Here is a 23,491-nt window from a genome sequence, read left to right as displayed (position 1 = left end):
GCTGGTCCCCCAAGAGGTTTGGTGGAACAGAAGGGACGAGGACAGGGCTCTGAGCCCGGGATCCAGTCTCGCTTGAGCTTCTGAACTCACGGTGGAAGATGCAGCGAGGACGGCTGGGGGCTGGCTGCTGTGGCCTTCCTGGCGTGGCCGTCCTGGCCCGTCCCTCAGGCCCCTGCAGTAGACTCTGAATGCAGTAAGGGCAGAATGTGACCCTGCCCTTTTGAGAGCCCTTGTGCTGAGGTCTCCTTTCCCTCCCCCAGCAGCATCCTGGCAGGCTCTGCCCTGGGTGGTCCGGGCCTCCTTGGCTATCGCCTGCTGCAAGCCCATCTGGCAGTTCTGCTCACGCCTTTACCTGAGGCGACTCCCTCCCGTTTTTTGCCTTGAGTTGCAGCCCAAAGTAGGGAGAGAGAGAGCCTGGCTGATGTTCTGGTGGTGCTGGAGGCTGGGCCCTGTCACCAGGAGCGTTTGCCCTCCTCCCATCCCAGAGATGGCCCTCAGTCCCTTCACCAGCCGGGACTTATGTGCCTTCTCTAGTTATATGTCAGCCAAAGACCAGGCTTGGCCTCCTGCCAAAGTCAGACTGTATTGAGTTGCCTCAGCCTCCCTGGCTTCTTAGGGACCTGGCCTAACTGCCATGACGCCAGGCCAGGAAGACCAGCTGAAAATCGCACACCACCCCCTCTTCACGCATGTGACTGAGAGGACCTGCGGAGAGAGTTCTTGAATGGACGGCCGGGAAACTGCCGAACCGCAGGCTCTGTGGCTGGCCTTGCTTCCGGCTGGGGGCTGGAGACCTGGAGAGCCGGGGTGGCTGGCCTTGCTTCCGGCCGGGTGCTGGAGGCCTGGAGAGCGGGGGGCTGGCCTTGCTTCCGGCCGGGGGCTGGAGGCTTGGAGAGCCGGGGTGGCTGGCCTTGCTTCCGGCCGGGGACTGGAGGCCTGGAGAGCGGGGGTGGCTGGCCTTGCTTCCGGCCGGGTGCTGGAGGCTTGGAGAGCCGGGGTGGCTGGCCTTGCTTCCGGCCGGGGACTGGAGGCCTGGAGAGCGGGGGTGGCTGGCCTTGCTTCCGGCCGGGGGCTGGAGACCTGGAGAGCGGGGGGCTGGCCTTGCTTCCGGCTGGGGGCTGGAGGCCTGGAGAGCGGGGGGCTGCAGTGCCTGAGAAAGCACCACACTCAGCCTCTCTCAGCCTCCTGCTTCTGAGCCAAACTCTCGTCCTCACACCTTTCCTTCTGCAAAACCCTGGGGCACCAGCAGCACCTTGGGGCGGGGCCCCGGTGCTTGGGTGCTTGCTAGGGCCTGACGGGAGAGGGAGCAAGGGGACCAGCGAGCATCCTGAGAGGAGCCTGGCCTCCCCGCTGGGTGGTGGGAGGGGCAGGGGAAGGAAGGGTGAACCTGGTTCTTGGGGGGTGAGGGACCCTGACCCACCTCCATGAGCGTCTGTGAGGATTAAACCCTTGCTGGGAAGTGCTTCCTTATGCACCAAGGCCTGGCGATGTGGCCCTGCTTGTTCTGGAGGGGAAGGGAGAGGGAGGTGGAACACGAGGGGCAGGGGTTACACCTCAGCTCAAAGTGTTTGGGTGGAGAGAGCACTCTTGGTGAGCAGAGTGGACACCTCTGGGGCAAGTGGGGAGGCCAGAGGAGGGGACCAGCTCCTAAGTGATTGTGCCTCGCCTGCGAGAGAAGCAGGCTCACGTAATCCCTTCCCATCTCCTGACCCAAAGCAAGCCTGGTTCCTCCCCTGCCTTCACATGCAGGAGGCTCTGGACTGGAAGTTCCAAGTCGCTGCAGCCTTGAGCCTGGCTGGCCGTCCTGCCCCGGCTTCTCCCTGCACCAGCATGGGGTCATTCTCACTCTCTTCAGAGAAACCAAGCAGGATGGGAGACCATGTGTTAAAAAGGAAGCAACGCAGTGTCACGGGAAGAGTGCTGGCCTGTGAGGTGGGGCACCTCTCCCCTTCCTTACAGAGGTTTCAGCGAGGTGGTCTCTGACCCCCTCCAGCTCTAAGATGCTCGGGAAGAGACGAGAGTCCAAAGGTGGCTGAGGATCCTGAAGACCTCAAATGCAGCTTGTCTGCCTGAACTCCAGCCCCTCCGTCCTGCCTCTCGGCTTCTCACTTTTTAGTGCGTCTGCCCTCTGTTCCAGCACTTTGCACATGCTTTGTGAAACAGTCTCTCTGTCATCAAATCTCAAGGGGACATCTGGCCTTCCCAGTTGGATGGCAAGTTCAAGGATGGCTCATGCCCTTGGCCCCTCTGCAGCAGCTTCCACAAGGCTGGTAACATCTCCAAGGCTGGTAACATCAGAAGGGCTCCAGGAGGAACAGGGGTGAAACAGTACTCTGGGTGCGGGGCCTGGCTTCGCTGGCCCCATCTCACCCCACCACCAAGCTGCCCACTTTCTGAGTACGGCCTCTGTAGGTTGAGAGCCAACAAATGGCACAGCTCCTTGAGGGGCCGACCTCAGATGAGCAGAGGCACTTGAGGGCTGAGACCCCAGGGCTGCTGCCACCCTAGACCTCGCCCCGTAGGAGCAGGAAGCCCAGGACCCCTGCACGGAGCTGGGAGGCTTTCCCATGACATTGGCAAAACTTCGCAGGCTCATCGTCAGCTGTCCTTGGGGTATGGTTAGCCCTAGCCCTGATCCTTCAGGGGTGCTTCTGAGACTGCCTCTGCCAACAGCAGTATCCCGTGCCTGTTTGGACCCTAATAGAAAAGCTGGACCACAAAGGCAGCCTTGAGATATGGAGGAAACGGGCCCGGGGGGAGGGGAGGGGTTACGGGGGAGACTTTTTTTTTTTGCTATGATGCTTTCCTCTTTTTAATTTATTGAACACCTACTATATGCTAGTCACCGTGCTAGATGCCTCCCTCAGTCACCTGCAGGTTTCAAACTAAGAAAAGCTCAGGAAGAGGCCCTTTACAAAGTTAACAAAAAGTTCTCCTGCGTATTTGGAGATGGAGCCTCACGAAGTTGTGTGATGAGCAGCTTGGGTCTTACCACCCCCGTTTTTCAGATGAGGAGGTGCGTTGTTCTCCCCAAATCCTACAGCACATAAAGTGCAGATCTAGCCTGCCCCCCCAACTCAGGGTTTCCTGCCTTCAACGCCAGTGACACTTCAGATACAAAAGTCTCTGTGGGAGGAGAGGCTGTCCTACACGTGGTAGAATGTTTAGCAGCGCCTCCGGCCTCTTCCTACCAACTACCAGTAGCACCCCTTCAGATGAGACCGCCAAAAATGTCTCCAGACATCTCCAAGTGTCCCTGGGGGGTAGAATCGCCCCAGTTGAGAAAGAGCTCTTTGCATTGAGCCCTGAAGGGCCACGGGCTCCTGCCTGAGCTGCTTTCTGTGCTTACATCCTGCAAAACAGTTCTCTTTGACTGATCTCTTTGGCCCAGAGAGGCTGGCTGACTTGCCAAAGATTTTGCTTTCTGTGACCGACACAATAGCATCTTCCGTCCTTGTTCTGGTTACCTTGCTTAGCTCTTGCCCGCCTTGGACTCTGTGGAACAGGTATGTTTATATGCACACATCTGTCTTACTCCACCCAGAGCCCTGCCACGTTTCCTCCCAATCTGTTCCCCTTCCTTCAGTCCCAGTTAAAGTCCTACACAGAGAGTACCCTTGGACATTCCCGTGTGTGCCCAGCAGTGTCCCCACCTCAAAAGGCAGCCAGGGCCGACGGTAGAGAGACTTCCACGCTCCTCAACGCAGGCCAGGTGGGGATTGCTACTTGGGGTACCACAACCACGTTCCGTTCTGACAAAGCCCCCTTAGCAGCTATTGAGCCCTGCCATGCACCACACATATAGTTTATCACCTGGCTGTGCACCACCGTCATTCCTCCCTGCCTGGAGGACCCAGCGGCTGTCCCTGTGATTGTCTGCACTGCTGTTCCAGTGGCAGGAGGTCTGGTACAGAACAGGCATCCCGGGCTCAGCGAGCTGAGCCAGACCAAGCTTGAGAGGACGCGCACCTTAGGAAAGGTTGAGAGGTGGCAGGCGCAGATGTGAGAGTGTTCTCAGGGCGAGTCATCGTTGGATCAGCCAGAAGGCTTTGAAAAGTTAGGCAGGCCTGAACTTCTCACCCCTCCTCGGCGAAGCTTCTGCCTTCCCAGCTCCGAACCGAGGAAGGCCCTGCTTCTGACAGCTTCTGCTGCTTCCTGGCACGACAGATACCCATTCTGTGCCTGGAGACCAGGACACTGTCTTTCCGCCTCACTATCGTATCCACAGTATCTGCTTAATAACGACTCGTTAAATGATTGAACACTTGACAACCATGTGATACAGGGAATAAGTCAGGCTAATCAATGTGGACGGTGTCAGAGGCTCTGCCATTGATCATAACCCTTTCACTTTTGTTCCTGACTCCTGAAATTGTACATGGAAGCCAAACAGGATTTAATTTCTTAAGGACTTTGAAGTCCTTCCTTATCAAATCCTTTCCTCCAGGAAGGCTTCTCCTTTCAGTGCGTGTCCTCAGCAGACAGTCTTCATCTCCCAGCCACCCGGGTCTCCAGGCCTCTCTGGCTGCTCACGGATGACCCTGTCCGCATGCTTCTTTCAAAGGCTAGCACGAAAGCAGGGGAGGAGGAGATGGGCCTTGAGGTAAGGAAATCTGTCCAAAGTCACTCAGCAAGTCATGAGAAGGGCTAGAACCTGGTTATCCGGACCCTCTAGGAGGGCACTGTCACTGCATCATGTGGCCTCTCCAAGTGACAGCCAGCTGGAGACAAGTTTTCATCAGAAAAGTGGCTAGAAGGTAGGCACTGTCTGCAGCCACTATAAAGCAGCTCTAGGAACAGACGTCCATGTCATAGGGATAAGCTAGGACCTGCCACAGAAGGCAGCAAGTGTGTGGGGAGCCTGGAGGACGAAGGGAGGAAAGGGCAAGACAGGCAGTATGCCTGCAGAGGCTACGGTCCTCTGGGCACGAGCAAGGGAAAAGCACATCCCGTCCTGTGCTGAGCCAAGAACCGTGCCTGGTGACCCTTATTCCTGAGTGCAGCATGGACACCCTGGCTGGTCTCCTCCTTGGAAGTTGGGCGATTGAACAAGGAGAGGCACTTCACTGCAGTACTTGGAAGGCTTTATACATTTGTTCACTCAGCAGATACTGTGCACTAGGCCTGGGGATGAACGGTGAGGCAGGCCATCGCAGATTTAGGGCAGCGGCGGTGGGAGCGGGGGGGGGGGCGGTCAACCTGCTTGCTGTGATCTTAGCTGAGGCTTGCGGCAGCAAGAGGACAGTGCAGAACGGGCAGGCTCGGGCTGGATTCCCCACTCCGCCACATATTAGCTAAATGACCCTGTAAGCTGCTCCACATCCATCCAGGTAAAATGGGGATAATCCTGGTACCACCCTCAAGAGGCCCTGGGGAGTAAAGCCCTCAGCACAGCGGCTGACATAGAGGAGGAGCTCTGTAAAGGCTGCTGCCTCCGTTGTGTTACATGGGGGGTTATCACTTCCCTCTCGGGACATTCTCTTCTGGATTCTCTACCCTGCTCCCTCCCGGTAAAATGGCCACTTTCATGTCCAGTACTTGGCACACCGGCCTAAATGCTCATCCACCTGGAAGAAGTTAGGAGGCCCAGGTTTTGAAAGAAAGATGGAGAAAATTACCAGAGATGCCACTTGTGAGCCCTCGGCTCAGCAGGGCCTGAGTTACGCCGGTGCCCGCTGACCCCCGCGGCCCCCCCTCAGCTCTGTAGGTCTGTTATCAGGGGGCCTGGAAGAGGGCCACCGCCTTATCCGGTTGTGCAAAAGCCCCAAACTTTTCTTGACTGATAGTTTTGGGTAAAAATAAACAATTTTTGCGTGTTTGGAGACTCCTTCATATATAAAATACGAATTAAACCCAAACCAAACAAATAGCACATCAGAAAAGCCTGCCGACCCGCGCCAAGCCACCGGGCTAACGAGCCAGTCCTGAACCCCCGTGCGGCTCCAGACCCTCCTCAGCTTTCTTCCAGCCTTTTCCGCGCACTCGCCGGCGGCGAGGACAGCCGGCGTCTCCCCGGATGGACCGGGAGGAGCCCCAGGACCGGCGCGGGTCGGGGCGCAGAACCCGAGGCTGCGGGTCCCCGCGGAGCGCGGAGCTGAGAGCACGCGGGGCGATGCTGACACCTGGCGGCCGCTCGCAGCGCCTTGCTTTCCTCCTCAGGGTAGAGAAAGAAGGCAGGGGCCAGCGCTCGGCAAACTTTCTGTAAATGGCCACATAGTAAATGTTCTAGGCTTTGGGGACATGCGGGGTCTGTCACGACCGCTGCTGCTGCTGCAGCGCTAAAGCCCACCAGTACGATGCGAGTGAGTGGGCGTGGCTGTTCCAGTGAAATTTTGGGGACGCTGAAATTTGAATTTCGTCTCATTTTCGTGTGTCACAAAATATTATTCATCTTTTAATTTTACCACCCATTCAAAAAATATAAAAATCATTCTTGGTCAAGAGCTGTGCAAAAACAGGCAGTGGCTGGATTTGGCCTGCAAAGCCGCTGGACCCCTGGCCCCCGGCCACTTTCCTCCAGGCTCCCAGCACTAACCCCCAACTGTCACACCTGGGACCCTTCCCTACTTTGCCACTGTCCTGCCAAGAGGACTCCCCCAGTACCCCACCCTCAACCAGACTGCTGCCGCTGAGCCCTCTTCCTAACAAATTCTGGAGTTGTTAGTTTTCACCCATGCCTATGAACAATCCCCATGGCCAGGCCGGGGCTGGGCCTGACTCTACACAGGGTACTGAGAGAATTTAGGGGGAAGGAGATGTGGGTCTGGCTTCTCTGTGCCAGAAGCCCCTGAGAGGAAAAGGGGCTTGAACTGAGCTTTGAAGGGAGTGTAGACCTCGGAACAGGGGACAGAGAAAGGGGCATCCGAGGGCTGGCAAACTCGCTGAGGAAGCAATGGGCATGGGCCCGCTGAGAGGCTACCAGGAAGTCCTCCTGAGGGGACCCCCGGGAGGGAACCATCCTTCACGGTATGAATCTCACAACTACTCCAACCAACAGGTGTAAATTTTCTCAGCCCTACCAATTAAAAAATGCGACCTCGGACAGTTACTTAACCTCCCTCTGCCTTAGTGTCCTCATCTGTATCTACCTCATAAGATTGTTATGAGGATTGAGTAAGTCAATACCTATATAATTACAGCAGTGCCTGGCACTAGGGCCAGCTTCATGGGCATGCAACTTGCGGGCTCCCATGGGCCCTGCACCCAGGAGGCGAAGGATCCCACATTTGGTTTAATGCTCTGCTGTTGCTGTCTTGAAATTCTTAACAATTTTGGAACAAGGAGCCCCATGCTTTCATTTTGCACTGCCAGTCCTGCCTGGCATAGCATGTGTTTACAAACTTGAGGTTTTATTGTTATCTTAGAGTCTAGAATAACAAGTCGGCTTCAGTACACTTACTTTAGAAATGAGGAAACTGAAGCTCAGACAGTTTACGTGACTTGCACACGATCGATCACACAGCAAGTGGCCTGCAGAATGACGGCTGGGGACGGAGAAATGAAAATCACGATCTCAGAGGTGAAGGCAGGACAACGACCCAGCTCTCCACCCCCACTCCCCACCCCCCACCCCCCACCACGACAGCCCCGGAAGGCAACATAAGGAGAGGAGAGAGAGAGACTCCATAGAAGGAGCTTAGAGAGAGAGGGGATATGAAAAAGAGCATGAACAGTTGTAGAGGTAGGAGGGGAGCTGGCTATTTTGAGGAACCAAGAGAAGATTTTCAGAGTAAAACATAGTGGTGAAGCCATGGAAACGAGGACTAAGAAAGTCTCTTGGATGTTGGCCACAAAGAGGTCATAGATGAGCTTAGAGAAACGAGTTTCAGTAGAGAGTTAGGGCTGGAAGCCAGGATACAGAACAGCAGTGGTGGATATGGCCACAGGGCATTATTTAAGACACTGAGAAAAGGAAAAAGAGGGGAAAAGGGCAGGCAGGCAGGAAGGAAGGCTATTTTGAAGGGGGTGGGAGAGGAGCCAGATCCCAACTGGATGCTGAGGAAGGACCATCAGAGGCAGTAATTTAGCCAGGAAGAGGTGCGCCTCTTTCCCTGAGTCTGTAGGGAAAAGAGCATGGGGTTGAGCTCATAAAGGCTATGAGGGCGACTGTTCATTTGGGGGCTGGTTGTCTCTCCAGCGGCACTGTGGCAGTTCCGACGTAGATGCCTCTGGGAAACATAGCAGCATGGAAAAGAGCTGACTCATTGGAGGCAGAGGGTCTGGGTTCAGCTTTGAAGTTATTAACTGTGGCGACCTGGGGCAAGTTAGTCAGCCCTTCAGAGGCTCAGTTTCCCTACCTGGAAAATGGGGATAACCATGGTTGTTGTGAAGGTTAACTGCCATGATCCATGTAAAGCCCTCAGTACAGTGTCTGACACACATCGGTGTTCACGAAAGGGTAGCTCTTATTAACAGCACATCCGGTTCTCCTGTGAACCTCCTGGGGGTCGAGCGTTGGCCAGCACACAGGAGGGGTCCAGTGTTTGCTGCTTCCCTAGGAGCTTTTCAGGAAGTGTGGTTGTAAGAAATGAGAGGTGGTTTAGAGGCAGCACAGCTTCTGTCACAAGGGCTTTGTTGCACAATAAATGCTACCAAACGTAATAAATTCTTATGAGTGTGTCCTCTGTAATCAGCACCCTCTAGAAAGTTCCCCTCCCCCAGTGCTATTGGCCTTGGCTGTGGCCACACCCACTTCCCAAGTGAGCCAGATCAGCTGTCAGCTGTCCTCTTGTCTTCTGGATTTAGTTCTTTGACAGGGAATCTTCCCATGATTATAAGTTTGAGAACCAGAGACTGCATTATAAACACTTCCAAATGTCTCACAGAAATGAGAGGCCAGCGCAAAGGGTAAAGGGAGTCCTCCTGTGCCACAGAAATCAGAGCTGGAGCCGATCCAGCTGGCTATGTCACCCCAAGCTTGTGGGTCATTGCAGAATTGTTTGCAGAAATTCCCCTTGTATTGGATTTTGTCCAGGCCAATGCAATGTGTTCAGGGATCACAGAACAATCTCTCAAGGGAAGAAAGGAAGGCCTGTTGCTTGGAATGGCTTAGAGCACTTTTGGTAGCCATCCAAGGCAGCTATCACTCATTAAATCTGCCTTCCCCTCCAGCAAAAAGCCAACTGTATAGAATACCACATATAGAGCTCTAAGAATAGTATAGCGCTCCAAGAACATACTGCACTTGGCCTGCATACGAGTGTGCAGGGCTTGGCGAGTCTTTTTACTCTCAAAGCTGGGTGTGTTGTAACAAACAAACACACAAAATATTTACCGCAAGTAGAATGCAGAGAAGAAACAAGAAAGAGAGCAAAGGAGAGCACCCTAGCATGTCATTCTTTGACCTGGGCTGCCTTTTCAGGGCAGGAATGGACTCCACAGCCACCAAAGTAGCCTGTAAGCCCTCGGGCAGTGAGTACTGCAGACCCCTTTCCTCCCACCATTCACTGACTCCACACTAGGCTGAGCAAGCCCCAAAGTCCTGTAACAGGTGATAATCTGTCATTTGCTGCGACAGGAAGTTGAAACCATCATCCTCCACGATAAACATTTAGTTGATTTATTGGCTTTCTTCCCGCAAGTAGAGAAAGTGAGAACAGGTTCCATCCAAAGCTGCAGTTCTGAGCAATGAGAGCTATCAAAGTACAGACAAGACCCCACTGTTGTTGGAAGAAATCCATGTGCGGGTCTATTCATAAAAGAGACTGGGGGCTTCCCTGGTGGCACAGTGGTTGAGAGTCCGCCTGCCGATGTAGGGGACACGGGTTCGTGCCCCAGTCCGGGAAGATCCCACATGCCCCAGAGCGGCTAGGCCTGTGAGCCACGGCCGCTGAGCCTGCGTGTCCAGAGCCTGTGCTCCGCAATGGGAGAGGCCACAACAGTGAGAGGCCCGCATAATGCAAGAGTCTGGGAAGATACTCTCCTTAATGGCGGTTGGCTCTAGTAGTGGGATTTGAGGGAGATTTTATTTTCTACTTTAAAACTTTCTGTATTGTCTGAAATCTTTACTCAATGTTACTTTTATGATCAGAAAAACAGCAATCTTATAGGAAGCACCGGCTTTGGCCACTCCTGGATATTCCTATCCTGCTCCCTGGCCCTAGAGAGCGAGCATTGCAGGTCACCGCACATCCCCAGTCTCTTGCCTAGGTAATCACAATTCATCCTTTAGTTCTTGTAGATGTCACACCTTCAGGGTAGCCATCTTTGTCTCTCCAAGATTGAGTCCCATGTCCCTCCAAGCCATCTGCACTGTGTTTACCTGTTGGTCACCCCCACTAAATCGAGGTTCCTAAAGGCAGACGTGTTTTATTCATCTGTGCAGCCTCTGTACCTTAGGAAAGTGCCAACTAGCTCCATAAATATTTACTGAATAATTATTTATTGGGGGAACCTTATATAATCAGAGCAATTCGAGACATACAAAGATGAAAAAGAAATCATTTGTTTTCAAGGAACTTTAAACTGAGTTGGGGAGACAGGTATGTCCAACAATTAAACTATAAAAACTAGTTTAAGGGTTAAAAATAGAGTTACAAACAACCAACTACGAAAATAAGGAAGTTTTTGGACACTGACCATTTCTCATTCTTTTTGTTTTCTGGTTCAGAATCCCCATATTGGAATGCTAGTATGGGGTATGTAGTTATAAGGATTCAGGTTCTTAGGACCTTTCTTAGAATTTGACTCATGAATTTTCTTCTGTCCTGCTGCTGGCAGTTGCCCTAGGAATACCTGCCATTTAATCTTAATTGATGTTTGTGAAACACTTATCTTCCTCTGCTGAAAGGCTATAAGTGTTGAGCACTATTACTGTGTTACAGTGGTTGTTTTATTATTAAAGCAGTGCCAATGCGGTTACACAACAGCTTGGATCAGGAGAGGAAACAAGGGCAGTGATCCCACTGAAGCTACAGGGGGTGGGGATTTGGGATGGTAAAATGTTAATTACCCGAGACGGAATGCAGGCTATCGTCCAGCACTGTGCTCCTGGAGATCATTTCAGTCCCAGAGCCTGGGGCCGGCTCTCTGGCAGTGGGTCCTAAGCATTCTGCCCTCCCCTGGCTGGAATGTTGGATTCACTTTGCTGAAAGCGGCCACAAAGAATCCAATGGCCACAAGCCAGGAGCACTTGTCTTGCACAGCATCAGGGGCTACTCTGGAAGCTATCCAGGAGCCGAAGGGCTGTTCCGTTTGCATACAGTAAATTATTTATTTCTAAACCGATTTATTCTTTTTCTCTCTTTAGATTCTCTTCTTGTTTCTGCCTCTTGAGGACTCTCTCAAAAGAGAGTGAGCTGGAGATGGATGGGTGTGGGTCAGGAAAGTAGGCTTGAAACAGAAGGCTGGTAGAAGTGTCCATTTATTTATAAAGCCTAGAAAATGAACATAAAGGTAGATAGGCTTCTGGTCAGGAATCACCAAGACTGTTTAATTCAGGGTGGGGAGGAATGGGTGCTGGAGAAGAGGATGCAGTGGAGGCAATGACAGCCTATTCCATAGCTTTAGTCCCCAGCAATGTCACCTCCAGAAACTGAGGAATTTAGGTTCTGATTGAAAGCTTTTGAAGATGTTGGGTTAGCTGATTGGGTACGATTCTAGGCTAAGGGAAAGGCACTAAAGTACAGTGAAAAGAGCGAAGGCTCTGGAGTCAGACAGACCTGGGACCAAATGCTTGCCTACCAACTACATCCTATCTAGGTGACCTTGGGCAAATTTCCTAACCTCTCTGGAGCCTCAGTTTCCTAACTGTAAAATTTAGAGAACGTAAAACTCACAGGTTCAACCGATAGTCCTTGTAAAGAACTCTGCATGGTCGGCACAAAGCGGACATGCAATAAATGGTAATCGTTACTATCGTCAACCACAGGCCAAATGATGGGAGTCATTCAAACTCCCTAGCAAACAACCACAGCACAGCGAATCCAGATCTGACCGACGCGCCTATTTGCCCAATAAGGTACCAGGAAAGAACTCAGTGGAGACAAACCAATGGCATTAGCCCTTGTTGTTGGACGGACTTGCTTGCTGTTCCACCAATAGTTTGAAGATTTGACTAGGGAGTGACACGCTGACAGTCCAATGATTCACAACGAGCCCACACTCAGCACTTCGGCGGGGATAAATCAAGGAGCCGGGACGTATAGATTCCGTTATTAGGCAGTACTGGACGGAGAGAGGAGCTTAGGGGAAACAGCGCGAGGGCGAAGCACTAATGAGCTAATAAAAGGAAAAAGACGATGGTTGCGCCAAGTGAGCTCGGCCGCCATCATGCTCTAGTTTCCCCTTCGCCTCTCCGAGTCCGCGACCGAGGAAAAGGTCTCTGGGATGCTGAGGGGGTGTGTCCCCGAATGATTGGCGCAGACAGCTCAGCCAATCGTAGCTCGTCAAACGGAACGCATTTGACCAATGAGGGGCGACGGCAGCTGGGAGAAATTGGAGGGGCGGAACGGCAGCTTGACGGGCACAAAAGCCAGCCAGTGAGGGCCGGCAGCATCCTCCCTGCGGCCAATGGAGTGGGGCTCTGGGCGGGCCCCCGAGTGTTTGTGTTGTGGTTTTGGGGGAGGGAGGCGGAGGGGAAAGTTTGTTTATTTTGTTTTTAGTTTCTGGGGTCCCCGTGTTTCTCGGAGGTGAAGCGGGAGGGAGTGACCCCCCCCGAGCCCCTCAGTCCCTCTACTACGTCGCCTCCATAGCCTGCAGAGAAGCGGGGACCGCGCGCATCGCGGCGCATCGCCTCACAGCGGAACGCCGCGCACTTGGAGCCGGCACGGCTCAGTGGTAAGTGAGGACCGACGGCCACCGCCGCCCTTCCCCTCCCCCGCTCACCGCCCAGTCAGAGCTGGCCGGCCGGGTGGGCGAGGACGCCCGCGGGAGCGCGCGGCGCGGGGTCGGCCTGTCAAGCTGAGGCGCACCGTGTGCGTGTCCTCGCGAGTGAGCGCGCGCGGCGGGGAGAGGGCCGGAGGGGCGTGAGCGCGCGGGGTCGGCGCGGGTGGCGGCGTTGGGCGCGCGCCCCGCGGGGCGGGCGTCTGGTGGGTTTGACCCCGGGGCTGGGAGGGACGCGGGCGACATCCGCTCGCGGGGAAGGGGCGCCCCGAATGGCCGGGCCGGGACCGGCAGACGAGCGCGACTGCGGGCGTCACGCGCCGGCAGGTGTGAGCTGGGGGAGGGCTTCCGGGTGGGCTGGTCGAGTCGAGTTCGCTTCCCGTCGCTGGGGGACCTCGGGGCAGAGAGGGGTCCCCGCGGAGAGCCGAGGCCCGCGGAGGCGGGTCGGGGCCCCTGCCTGGCGGTGGCAGAGGGAGGCGGCAGGCCTCGGAGCCTCCCGGTCCCCACCTGTGTGCAGGACCTGCGTGACGGAGTGAATGCGTTCCCCTGCTGCCGCCCCCACCCCTCCCCCCAGAGCCTTGCGTGTGTGGCCACCTTCGAGAGGCGATTCAACCTCCTCGGGGAAAGGAGGGCGAGGGGAATATCAGCGGACGACCAGCCCGAAGTGTTTCCTGCATTCCCTGGTCCTGCGCCCTTTGGTTTCAAACTAGTGGGTTTCCACAGTGGGCTTAAATCCACTGTAGTGGCTGAAGACACCCAGTAAAGGTAGCCTCTTGTCAGGCTTCTTAAGGACCAGCACATGCTCAGTTCTTTGGGCACCGAGAACTAGTCTGGGTCTTTTCAGGCTGCTTGCTTTCTCATGTATCTTTTGGCTGTTTTATTACTTTTTAGCGTCTGTGCTGGAGGTTGAAGCGAGGAATAAGGTGAATTTCAAGTTGGCCATTTGCTTACAATATAAGCAAAATTATACAACAAAATTGGCCAGAGATGTTTCCCCATGGTCAGTGAGTAAAACGTCATTAATTACTGCCCCCCCCCGCGCCAGCAGTTAAGCAAACAGAAATGGGATGTATAGAAATCTTACATCTTAGCATTTTGTGCAGGTTTAACAATAGAGGCTATTTCCTTCGTAGTTGTGGGGAATTTCAGTAGGATGATAGTTTCCTATTGATTTGGAGAAGCATCTTGGCTTTGAAACTATGTTTATTCTTTTGGTAGTGTTTTGTAAATGCCTTTTAAAAAGCAGAACTTTTAGAACATTGACAACTCTACACGTGTGCAGTGTCCCACTCGGTATGTAGTAGGAGAGATGTGAATGTAGTAGGTCCATACACTAAGGCAAGTATGCAGATCGCAAATCAGACTGGCTTGTTCCTCTTGGGATGCCGTGATGATAATAATGATGCCTTTATAGTTTCTTAGTTGTTGACTGTTTTTAAGTGCTTGTCCCAAACATCATTATTTGAGCAAAATAGTTCCTGATAGGACTTAAGGAGAAAAAATTGCCAAGCTGCTTTTCTAAGGTAGCACAGAAATGTCATGCTCTTGGGGAAAAAAGATTATTTTTTTCTCATTCAAATGGAAGCACTTAAAAATGTTTTAAATCAGAACAATATCATTTCTTCAAATGGTAGTAATAATGTTAAGCTAACTTTTTTTTTTTTTTTTTTGCGGTACGCGGGCCTCTCCCATTGCGGAGCACAGGCTCCAGATGCGCAGGCTCAGTAGCCGTGGCTCATGGGGCCAGCTGCTCCGCGGCATGTGGGATCTTCCCGGACCGGGGCACGGATGCATCGGCAGGCGGACTCTCAACCATTGCGCCACCAGGGAGGCCCTAAGCTAACATTTTTTGCGTGTTTTGCATATGCCAACCTGTTTATATTTTTACCTAATTCTTACCTTAAGCCTGCGGGGTAGGTATCATTACTGTTTTATGAGCCTCCAGAAGCCACAGAGCTAGGAAGTTCAAGGGCATCGGTTTAGTCTTAAGTCTGTTTGGTTTCAAAGCCTGTGCTTGTCCCATTTTGCCCCCTAACTTATCCAGAGGAAGAAATGCAGAGTACACTGAAAAGCAGAGAGGGATGGAAAAGGGAAATGCGACTGATGATTAGGTTCCCCATACCTAACTTAAGAAACTCATTCTTAGTTTTTAGAAATTAGGAACATTTTTACTAGTGTTACATCTAAGCTTTGCTTTAATTTCCTCCTTATTTACTTTTCATAAAGATAAATTAAAATGTGTTTAATTCAGAGGTCAAGGCTTTCAGAGCCCTTCGTGCAGATCACTCCAGTACCTTTGCTGTTGTGATTAATCCTGTGTGCTCTTCCAGGGCCCAGGCGTTATTCACTTTTGTATCCAGCAGGGTGCTTACTGTATAGTAGGAGCACAGTAAATATCAGTTGACTAAGGAACAGAGTTAAAAATGTCATGATTTCGGGTTCATTTTAGCAGTTTTAGTTCAATGGGACGATAAGAAAGTGAACAGCTCATGTGCAAAAGGCATGTTTTAGAAGAATACTTAAATGGAGCAATTCATAGAGTCTGGGAAGTTTGGCTCTGCTAGTTTGCTAATCTCCCACTTCTCATCTGTTTGAGCTCCTGTGCCATTCTGTTCTTCCTTTCACCTCCAGAATTCTAACAGAGGAGGCTATACTGACTGCTTCCCTTCACTACTTAGTCATCCTTGAACCTTTGCAGCCTGGCTTTTAACCTCACCACCACTCACTGAGGCGTTTTCCAAGGTTGCCATTTAATTTAATGGTTAAATTTCCCAGAGCATCCTTTCGGGCTTTATCCTGTTCTGTGCTGTCTCCCTGTAGCTCAGTCCTTTTGACTACCCCACCCTTTAAAAACATTTTTATTTTACTTTTAAAATAACATATAATAACAATGACTTTTAGTGTGTGTATGTTTCTGTGAATGTTAGTACATGTACAGATACATGTGACCATCACCATAATCAGGATACAGAACAGTTCCATCACTCCAAAAAGACTCACTCATGCTCTTTCCTTTTTGAGAGCCCTTTTTCCTGACTTCCATCCCAGAGAGAAATTAACTCTAAGGATCAAACTCAGGCTCCTTTTGTTGTCTTTTTTTTTTTCTCTTTTTCTACTCCTTGAAAATGTTATTTACTTTTGAGATTTAAACTATATCACTTCTGTCTATTAACCTGAGGATCCATGCCTCATCTCTCTTCCATTCTCTAAACAACATCCATATTTACCTGCTGGAATTCTTGCCTAGTCTTTCATACCCGGTATGTTTAGAGTTGTGCCTAACTTTGCCTCCCAGCTAATGGCGCCCAAACCAGCTCTTCCACCAGATTTTTCTATATTTTTTGGTGGTGCCGTCCTTCTCCCAGCCTTGGAACCCTGGAACACTTGAAGGGCCTTATATTAAACTCTTACCCCAGACCAGGTATCCTGCTACTCAGCTACGAATGCTGGGTCCTGCCTCTTTGCTGCCAAGCCGGCTTCTGTTCAGTAGGCTGAGCAGAGCATAGGTGGTTGGAATACTTAGAACCCATCAGGATTTCCCTGGTCAAAACCCCTCACGGCTTCCCGTTGCACTCAGACCCGTTTAGGATTTTATTTTTCATCCTTTGAGGCTTCGCGAGATCTGGCCTCTGCCTGCCTCTCCAGCCTTCTCTCACCTTTATATGGCCCACCTGCCTTCCTGACATTCTAACTACACAGCCTTTCTTTCAATTCTTTGAATTACCCAAGCCTTTTCCAGCCGTAAGGTTTTTGTACATACCACTCTCCTGGCTTGGGCTGTTCTTCCCCCTTAGTCTTTACCCACCTGACTTCAGGGTTCAGATGAAATTGTCACTTCTTCAGAGGGTCTTTCCTTTATGACCTCATCCCATTATTCCCATCCACCCTTAATTAGGTCTCTCAGAGCTCCTGTTCTTTCTTCATAGCTCTCACTACAGTTTGTGATTCAGGACCACGTCTGTTTTGCTTCCCATGCCTCCAGAGCCGAGCCAAGTATCAGGCATACCGCAAACTCTCAGTAAATATTTGCTGGCAGTGTTGTAAGTCTGGGCTTTTGCTTTCATAATTTATCGCTATCTTGTAGTTTCTGGTAGCCTTGCTTTCTACTTCCTACCTTCTCTGGACTTGATCCCACTGGTGGAGGTCTTGCCACATAGAGATAGATCTGAAATCACTAAAGAGAACACCGATTTTGTTCTCTTGAATTGCACCTCCGCCTGGGAGCCTTTACCACTGAGCCAGTTGAGGTCTAACCTAAACCTAAACCAGGGCTGGGCGTGCTAGTCCACTGAGCAGTGCACCTTGGTTATCCAGGCTCATGTCAGTGCTTGCAGCTGTTACTCTTCCCTCACCTCACCCTGCTCTTGATTTCTTCCTCCTCTCTACACCCAGCGTGCGACTTCTAAAGACCTTGTATGCTTTCCAGCTGAGCCTGCTTTACCCTTTGACATTTGCTGGCCTTTTGACATTGACAACTGCCTCTAGTGTCTTGAAGCTAGGGATTGCCCCCACACTAGTCTTCCTGAAACAGTGCTTTGTTTATGTTTCCTGTCCCCTCCCCAAATCTACCACAAGCACCTAAGTTTGAAAACATTCAATAGTGTTTCATTGCCTCAAGGGATTAAACTCCTTAGCTTGTTGTTTAAAGCTCTCTGGACTAGCACTGTGCAGGAGAAATAGAATGCAAGCCACAAATGTGAGCCACACATGTAATTTTAAATTTTCTAGTAGCCACATTAGAAAGGTAGAAAAAAAGGGTGAAATTGATTTTCATAACGCTTTATTTACTTCAGTATATCCAGAATATTGTGTAAACATATAATCAGTAAAAAAAAATACATTGAGGTGCTTTACATCCTTTTTTTCATGTGAAACTCTGAAATCTGGAGGATACTTTTCATTTAATACATCTCAATTCAGACTAAGCACATTTCCAGTGCTCAGTAGCTGCATGTGGCTAGTGGCTACCATGCTGGACAGCACAACTCTAAACCATGTCCTCAACACAGATGGAGGGCTATACCTGGGTAATTGCCACCACTGGCTTTTTGGTAACTCTGTTCCCCTTCCCTACAACCAGCTCCTTATCCAAATATGCTAACCTTCCTTGCTGAGAAACCCGGAGGATCCTAAGACCATCCCTAAACTTCAGTTCTCACCATCTCCTCTGAGCCATTTTAATGTTAATTTTTTCGTGTCATTGTTTTTTCATATAGCAATTATTTATCAGTTTGTATTATAATCAGAGGTAGTGTTAAAATATTTAATAACTGATAAGGCATAGGTATAGGTGCCTGATGAATTAGAACCAACGGCAACTGTGTTCTCATCTGTGCGGACCTGCTGAATTACGGCTCTTATTGTCCTGGGCTGTGTTATTCTTGGCTTCCTCCATAAGACTGAGTTCCTTGAAGGCAGGCTTTTGTCCTGCTCATTTTTGCATTCCTAAGATGGCTCCTTACCTGGCCTGTAGTAAGCAGTCTGTAAATATGTTAAATCAATGAACAAATGCTACCTTGTATTTTGTTCTATTCTTTCTATGTGCTACGTTTTATCTTTCCAATTAGAAACCAAAATATAAGTTCTTTGAGGACAGAGATCATGAATTATGAAGGACTAGATGGCGGTTTCTTGATTGTCTTCATAGGAGAATTTCTTCTGAATGAAGATTTGCTTTAAAAAAATAACTATGTTTAGATATTGTTACGGGTTTTCAGGCTGGGTCAAAAAATGAGGTTTGACTTTGATGATACTTACTTTCTTTGGTGGTTGGTAAGCTGGCTTGGAAAGCAGCTTCAAAAGAAGAGCTCCTTGGAATTAATGCATGCTCTTCCAGTTAGGGGCATGTTTAGTTACTGGAAAGGCACTGAACTAGAAGTTGAAAACCTGGGTTGGTTTGTATCGTAGACATATGCTTGAGTACCTACTGTGTTCCAAGTACAGGAATGATTGAGAATTCAAAAACTAATAATATGAAAAAAATGCAGCTTTCACACAGAGATGAAATGATTCATTCTTCCTAGGAAGATTGAGTTCCTCTCTGCTCCCTTATACTTTCCTCATTTCTAGCATGGACTACACTATATAGTGTTTCTAGATCTGTCTCTCCCATCAGATTGTGAGTTTCTTAAGAGCAAGACTGTTGCATTCATCTCTGTATGAATGCACACACTGTACTGTGCCTGCCATATTGTAGGCACTCAAAAGTTTGTTGAATAAATATCCTCAAATAAATTTGTTTTGAAGAACCTTAGTTTTTTCTTTTGTAAGTAGAGAATTCTCTGCCTCAGAGAATTGTTGAAACTGCAGCAGGAATAATCGTTTAAAACTACATATCTGTTCTGTGTATGTTATACCTCAAATATACAACATTTAACTGAAAAACAAGTGTAACTGGTCACATTTCTCCCCTACTTAAAACTGTTAATGAGTCCCCAAACCCTGCCATCTGCCCTCTGGAATATAAACTTCATGAGAGTAAGCACCTGTTCTGTCTTGCTCGCTGAATGCCCAGGGAAGACCCTGCCACATTTCCTGTCCTCCGCTTGGTTGCCTATACTCTTGCCACACCGACCTTCTGGTTCCTGAAATGCATATTCCTCCCCACTCAAGGTCTCTTCCTTGCACTTGCTATTCCCATGGTCTGGAGGCCTCCCACCCCAACCCTAGTTGATGCCTCTTCAATCCTCAGAGCCCAGTTTACATGTCACTTCTGTAGTGACTTTCTAAGCATCCCCACCCCAGATTAGGAGATGTGCTGCTTTTAAAAATTCAGAGCACTTAATATAGTTGTAATTAAGTAATCATTTAATTTGTATATTGTTTTCCCTGCTAGAAAATAGCTATGTGAATAAAAATACTTTTTAAAAAAAATAAATTTATTTATTTTATTTATTTATTTTTGGCTGCGTTGGGTCTTCGTTGCTGCACGCGGGCTTTCTCTAGTTGTGGCGAGCAGGGGCTTCTCTTGTTGCGGAGCACGAGCTCCAGGCACACGGGCCTCAGCAGTTGGCTTGCGGGCTCTAGAGCGCAGCCTCGGCAGTCGTGGCGTACGGGCTTAGCTGCTTCGCGGCATGCGGGATCTTCCCGGACCAGGGCTCGAACCCGTGTCCCCTGCATTGGCAGGCAGACTCTCAACCACTGCGCCACCAGGGAAGCCCCATACCTTGTCTGTTTTGTTCACATTTTTATCACCAGTATTTAGCACTGTAAATTGCACATAGTAGGTCCTGAGTGAATATTTTTCAAATAAATTAAGAACGAGAACTAAAAATAGAATTAAAAAAAATCATTTCAGGGCTTCCCTGTGGGAGAGGCCACAAGAGTGAGAGGCCCACGTACCGCAAAAAAAACAAAAACAAAAACAACAACAACAACAACAAAATCATTCTAATGGTTTAAATAAATAAAATATATGGGGGCAGGGAGGGGCTTTCCATTTTAGATTGTCTCCGGGTTCTATTTTTTTCTTAGTTTCTACTTGTAATAGGTAAACATTTTAATATTACAGAAAGAATATTGTAATGAAAAATTTTAATTTGTCTGAAAATTTTATGTGGTCATTGTAGAGTTTTTTTCTGTTGTTGTTTTGGCCATGTTGTGTGGCTTGTGGGATCTCAGTTCCTGGACTAGGGATTGAACCTGGGCCACGGCAGTGAAAGCCCGGAATCCTAACCACTAGGCCACCAGGGAACTCCCCACTGTAGAGTTTAATGAGTATCTTTTTAATCCTTATTAGTAAAAATAATCAGAATGGTTATTCCTTTAAACAATTTTTTTATATGGTCGGGACTCACATGACTGCAGTTTCACTGAACGTTTGAGTGCACACCATGTGCTGAACGCTAGGTTAGCAGCTAGGACTACAAGGATGGGATGAGAAGAGATCTTTGCTCCCGAGGAGTGCACAGCGAAGTGGGCAAGGCAGACACATACACAAATGAGTGCCATTTAGTGCAATAAGTGCTATAGTAGGCATATAGGGGAGGGGGCAGGGGTGAAAAGGAAAGTTGTCCACACGACTGGAGGTCCAGAAAGCCGTTCCAGGGAAGGTGACACTTCCAGTAAGTCATAGAGGAAGGGCATTTCAGGCAGAGCGAACAGCCTGCACAGAGGCCCGAAGGAGCTCATTTAGTATGTGGAGAAGATGGCACAGTGGTGTGCTTTTATAAAGCTGGCATTGGGGTACAGGGCCAACAGCTGACTTACAGGCTAACCGTGTCATGTCAGACTCAGACTCTTAGATTACACTACATTTCAGAACTGGAAATAATCTTGGAAATAATGTTGTGATTCCGTACATTTGAATTCATAAAGGCATTATAAAGTACCATTCAAAGAAGCTAATCATAAACCAGAATGATGCTTGTTGCTTCTAATTAATATAGTTGCTTGAGTATAGTACCTGTAACCATGCAAATGATTTCAGGTGGAGTTAGAAAGCAGTAACTCATTTAAGCTTATCTAGGAGTGGAGAGTAAAGGGAATGACCTCCAGATTGCCTGAGGCGAGTGCTGATGCACCTCACAGGGCCAGATACTGAACCAGTGAAAGGGATGAAATCAGAAAGGATTACCCAGAAGGACCTCCAGGTACATGGACTGGGAAAGACGACTTCTACAGCTTGAAGTTTTAATTTTACTTATCTGTAAGTCTTTAAGTGGTTCACTGAACCAGCATTAGTTTAATTTGATTCTCAACTAAAAGTGAAGAAAGGAAGGTTCATTGAATGGAAATTTAGTCCATTTTCATTCATTTTATACCTCTTTAACAGCTCTTTGCTTTCATGTCCCCTTCCATTCCTCTTTCTCAGCCCTGTTATTCTTAAGTAGTGCCTCCTTTTCCCTAATTCACCTCAACTCTTGCTATCTTTCATTCTATTATTGTTTTAAAGTACAATTGTGAGATGTCTGTACTTTGTTGGCTAACCAGTGTTTCCTCAGATTTTCATATTCAGAACTTGATAGTTTTCAGAATGAGGTGATTAAGCTCTGGTAGTGCTGATCACATTCAGAAGATGATAATTGACCTGTTACAATGTCGATTGCTACAGATTTCTGTGTGTTTGTTTATTGACCTACATTACAAGGGGCTAAGGAGATAATGGATGGTAGGGAAAGTGATAGCAGTGAGTGTAGTTTAAGATGTTTGGAAAAGAAAGGAAGGAGAAAATGGGAAGCAGGGTGAGGTTGAGAAGGCACAACATCTTAAGGCAAGATAGAAAATCTGTTTAAAAGGTGTAGGAATGAGACAGGAGGGAAGAGGGCAGGGCAGAACCTTTAAAAGAAGGACTTAGCTATTGAGGATGTAACGTAAACTGGTTAGAACTGATTAGGCCCAGGATGGCAGCAAGATTCAACTTCCAGTAGCCCTTGAGCCTCGTTATACGCTCATTGTAAAACATGCTAAATGACACACCCATGGGCACCATGACAGTTCTGAGGCTGACCATAAAAGGGCAAAAAGTAGGTGGTGGCCCAATTCCTGGAAGTCCCCGCCCCTTCCCCCCAAAATAGTTGGACTAATCCTCCCACTCATTAGCTTATGAACCCAGTCCATAAACACTAAGCACCCCATATTTGGGGGCTGCTCTCGCCTTTTGAGACGGCCCACACTCTGTCTGTGGAGTGTGTTTTTCCCTCAGTAAACCCGCTTTCACTTTCCTGTGGCTCACTCTTGAATTCTTTCCTGTGCGAAGCCAAGGAGCCTCACTTGGTGGCCTGTCCCAGGAACCCGCCCGAGACCTGGGACATGACCATCCTCTCGTGCCCCGTTTTCCTACAACCTCTTTACAGAGGATACTAATAAATCTATTTCTTCCCTGTCACTTTGCCTCTCGCTGAATTCCTTCTGCGCCAAGTCATAAAGAACCTGAGCTTCATTAAGTTCTGAGATGAGTTGTGTGGTTTCAGTTGGAAGATTGTGGGTTCAAGGTGCAATTTCAGGAAGGACCAAGGAGAGTGGAGTGATAATTGATAGAATTTCCTCAACTAGAGAAGAGGGAGAAGTCAAGATTCTCTCTTGGATACCGTGAGCCTAAAACAGTTTATACTACTTTGTTTTTTTCTGTGGCACTCAGCAGAATGATTTGCATATAGTAGGTGTAAGCAGTCTAAGAGATAAATCCACAGGATTGAAAGGAGATATTATTTTTGCTTTTGTTTTGTTTTTGTTTTTTTGGCCACGCTCTGTGGCATGTGGGATCTTAGTTCCCTGACCAGGCATCAAACCCGTGTCCCCTGCATTGAGAGCGTGGAATCTTAACCACTGGACCGCCAGGGAAGTCCCTGGAAGGAGATATTGACTGTAACTTTAAACTTGTTCCAGTTGCCAGATAATACTATCTGTGATTTATGACAAATTAACATGTTTGTTAATCCTGTATCTTGTGACCAGTACAGTTACATTGTATTCTTTCCCTAGAAGGGTTAATTACATGTATACATTTAAAACGTACCACAGTTTTTATAATGCTTTCTTGGCATGTCTTTATTTTAAAACGTAGTAAGAACCTCCAAAAGTGGAAGAGGTTCAGGCTTCCTAACTTAGGCCCAGGTCAGTATGTTGCAGGAAAATGGGACACATGAGGATGGTCATGTTCCAGGTCTCAGGCAAGTTCCTGGGCCCGGCTGCCAAGTGAGGGTCCTTGGCTTTACACAGGAAAGAATTC

At 49.2% G+C, this 23,491-nt stretch overlaps 1 protein-coding gene across 8 annotated transcripts in view; it reads left to right on the top strand.

The window, feature by feature from the left end:
* Window positions 1–12,171: 12,171 nt before the first annotated feature.
* Window positions 12,172–23,491, top strand: part of TNRC6B (trinucleotide repeat containing adaptor 6B) — a 250,005-nt gene continuing 238,685 nt past the window's right edge. For all 8 annotated transcript variants that reach the window (XM_060306216.1, XM_030855889.2, XM_030855886.2 and 5 more), the window contains exon 1: window positions 12,172–12,777. The gene's annotated coding sequence lies outside the window, so the exon portion shown is untranslated. The remainder of the gene's footprint in view (window positions 12,778–23,491) is intronic.

The sequence above is a fragment of the Globicephala melas genome, chromosome 10, assembly GCF_963455315.2.
Source record: "Globicephala melas chromosome 10, mGloMel1.2, whole genome shotgun sequence".
Classification (NCBI taxonomy): domain Eukaryota; kingdom Metazoa; phylum Chordata; class Mammalia; order Artiodactyla; family Delphinidae; genus Globicephala; species Globicephala melas.
Note: the sequence above shows the minus strand (reverse complement) of the source record. Positions and strands in the feature narration are given on the sequence as shown.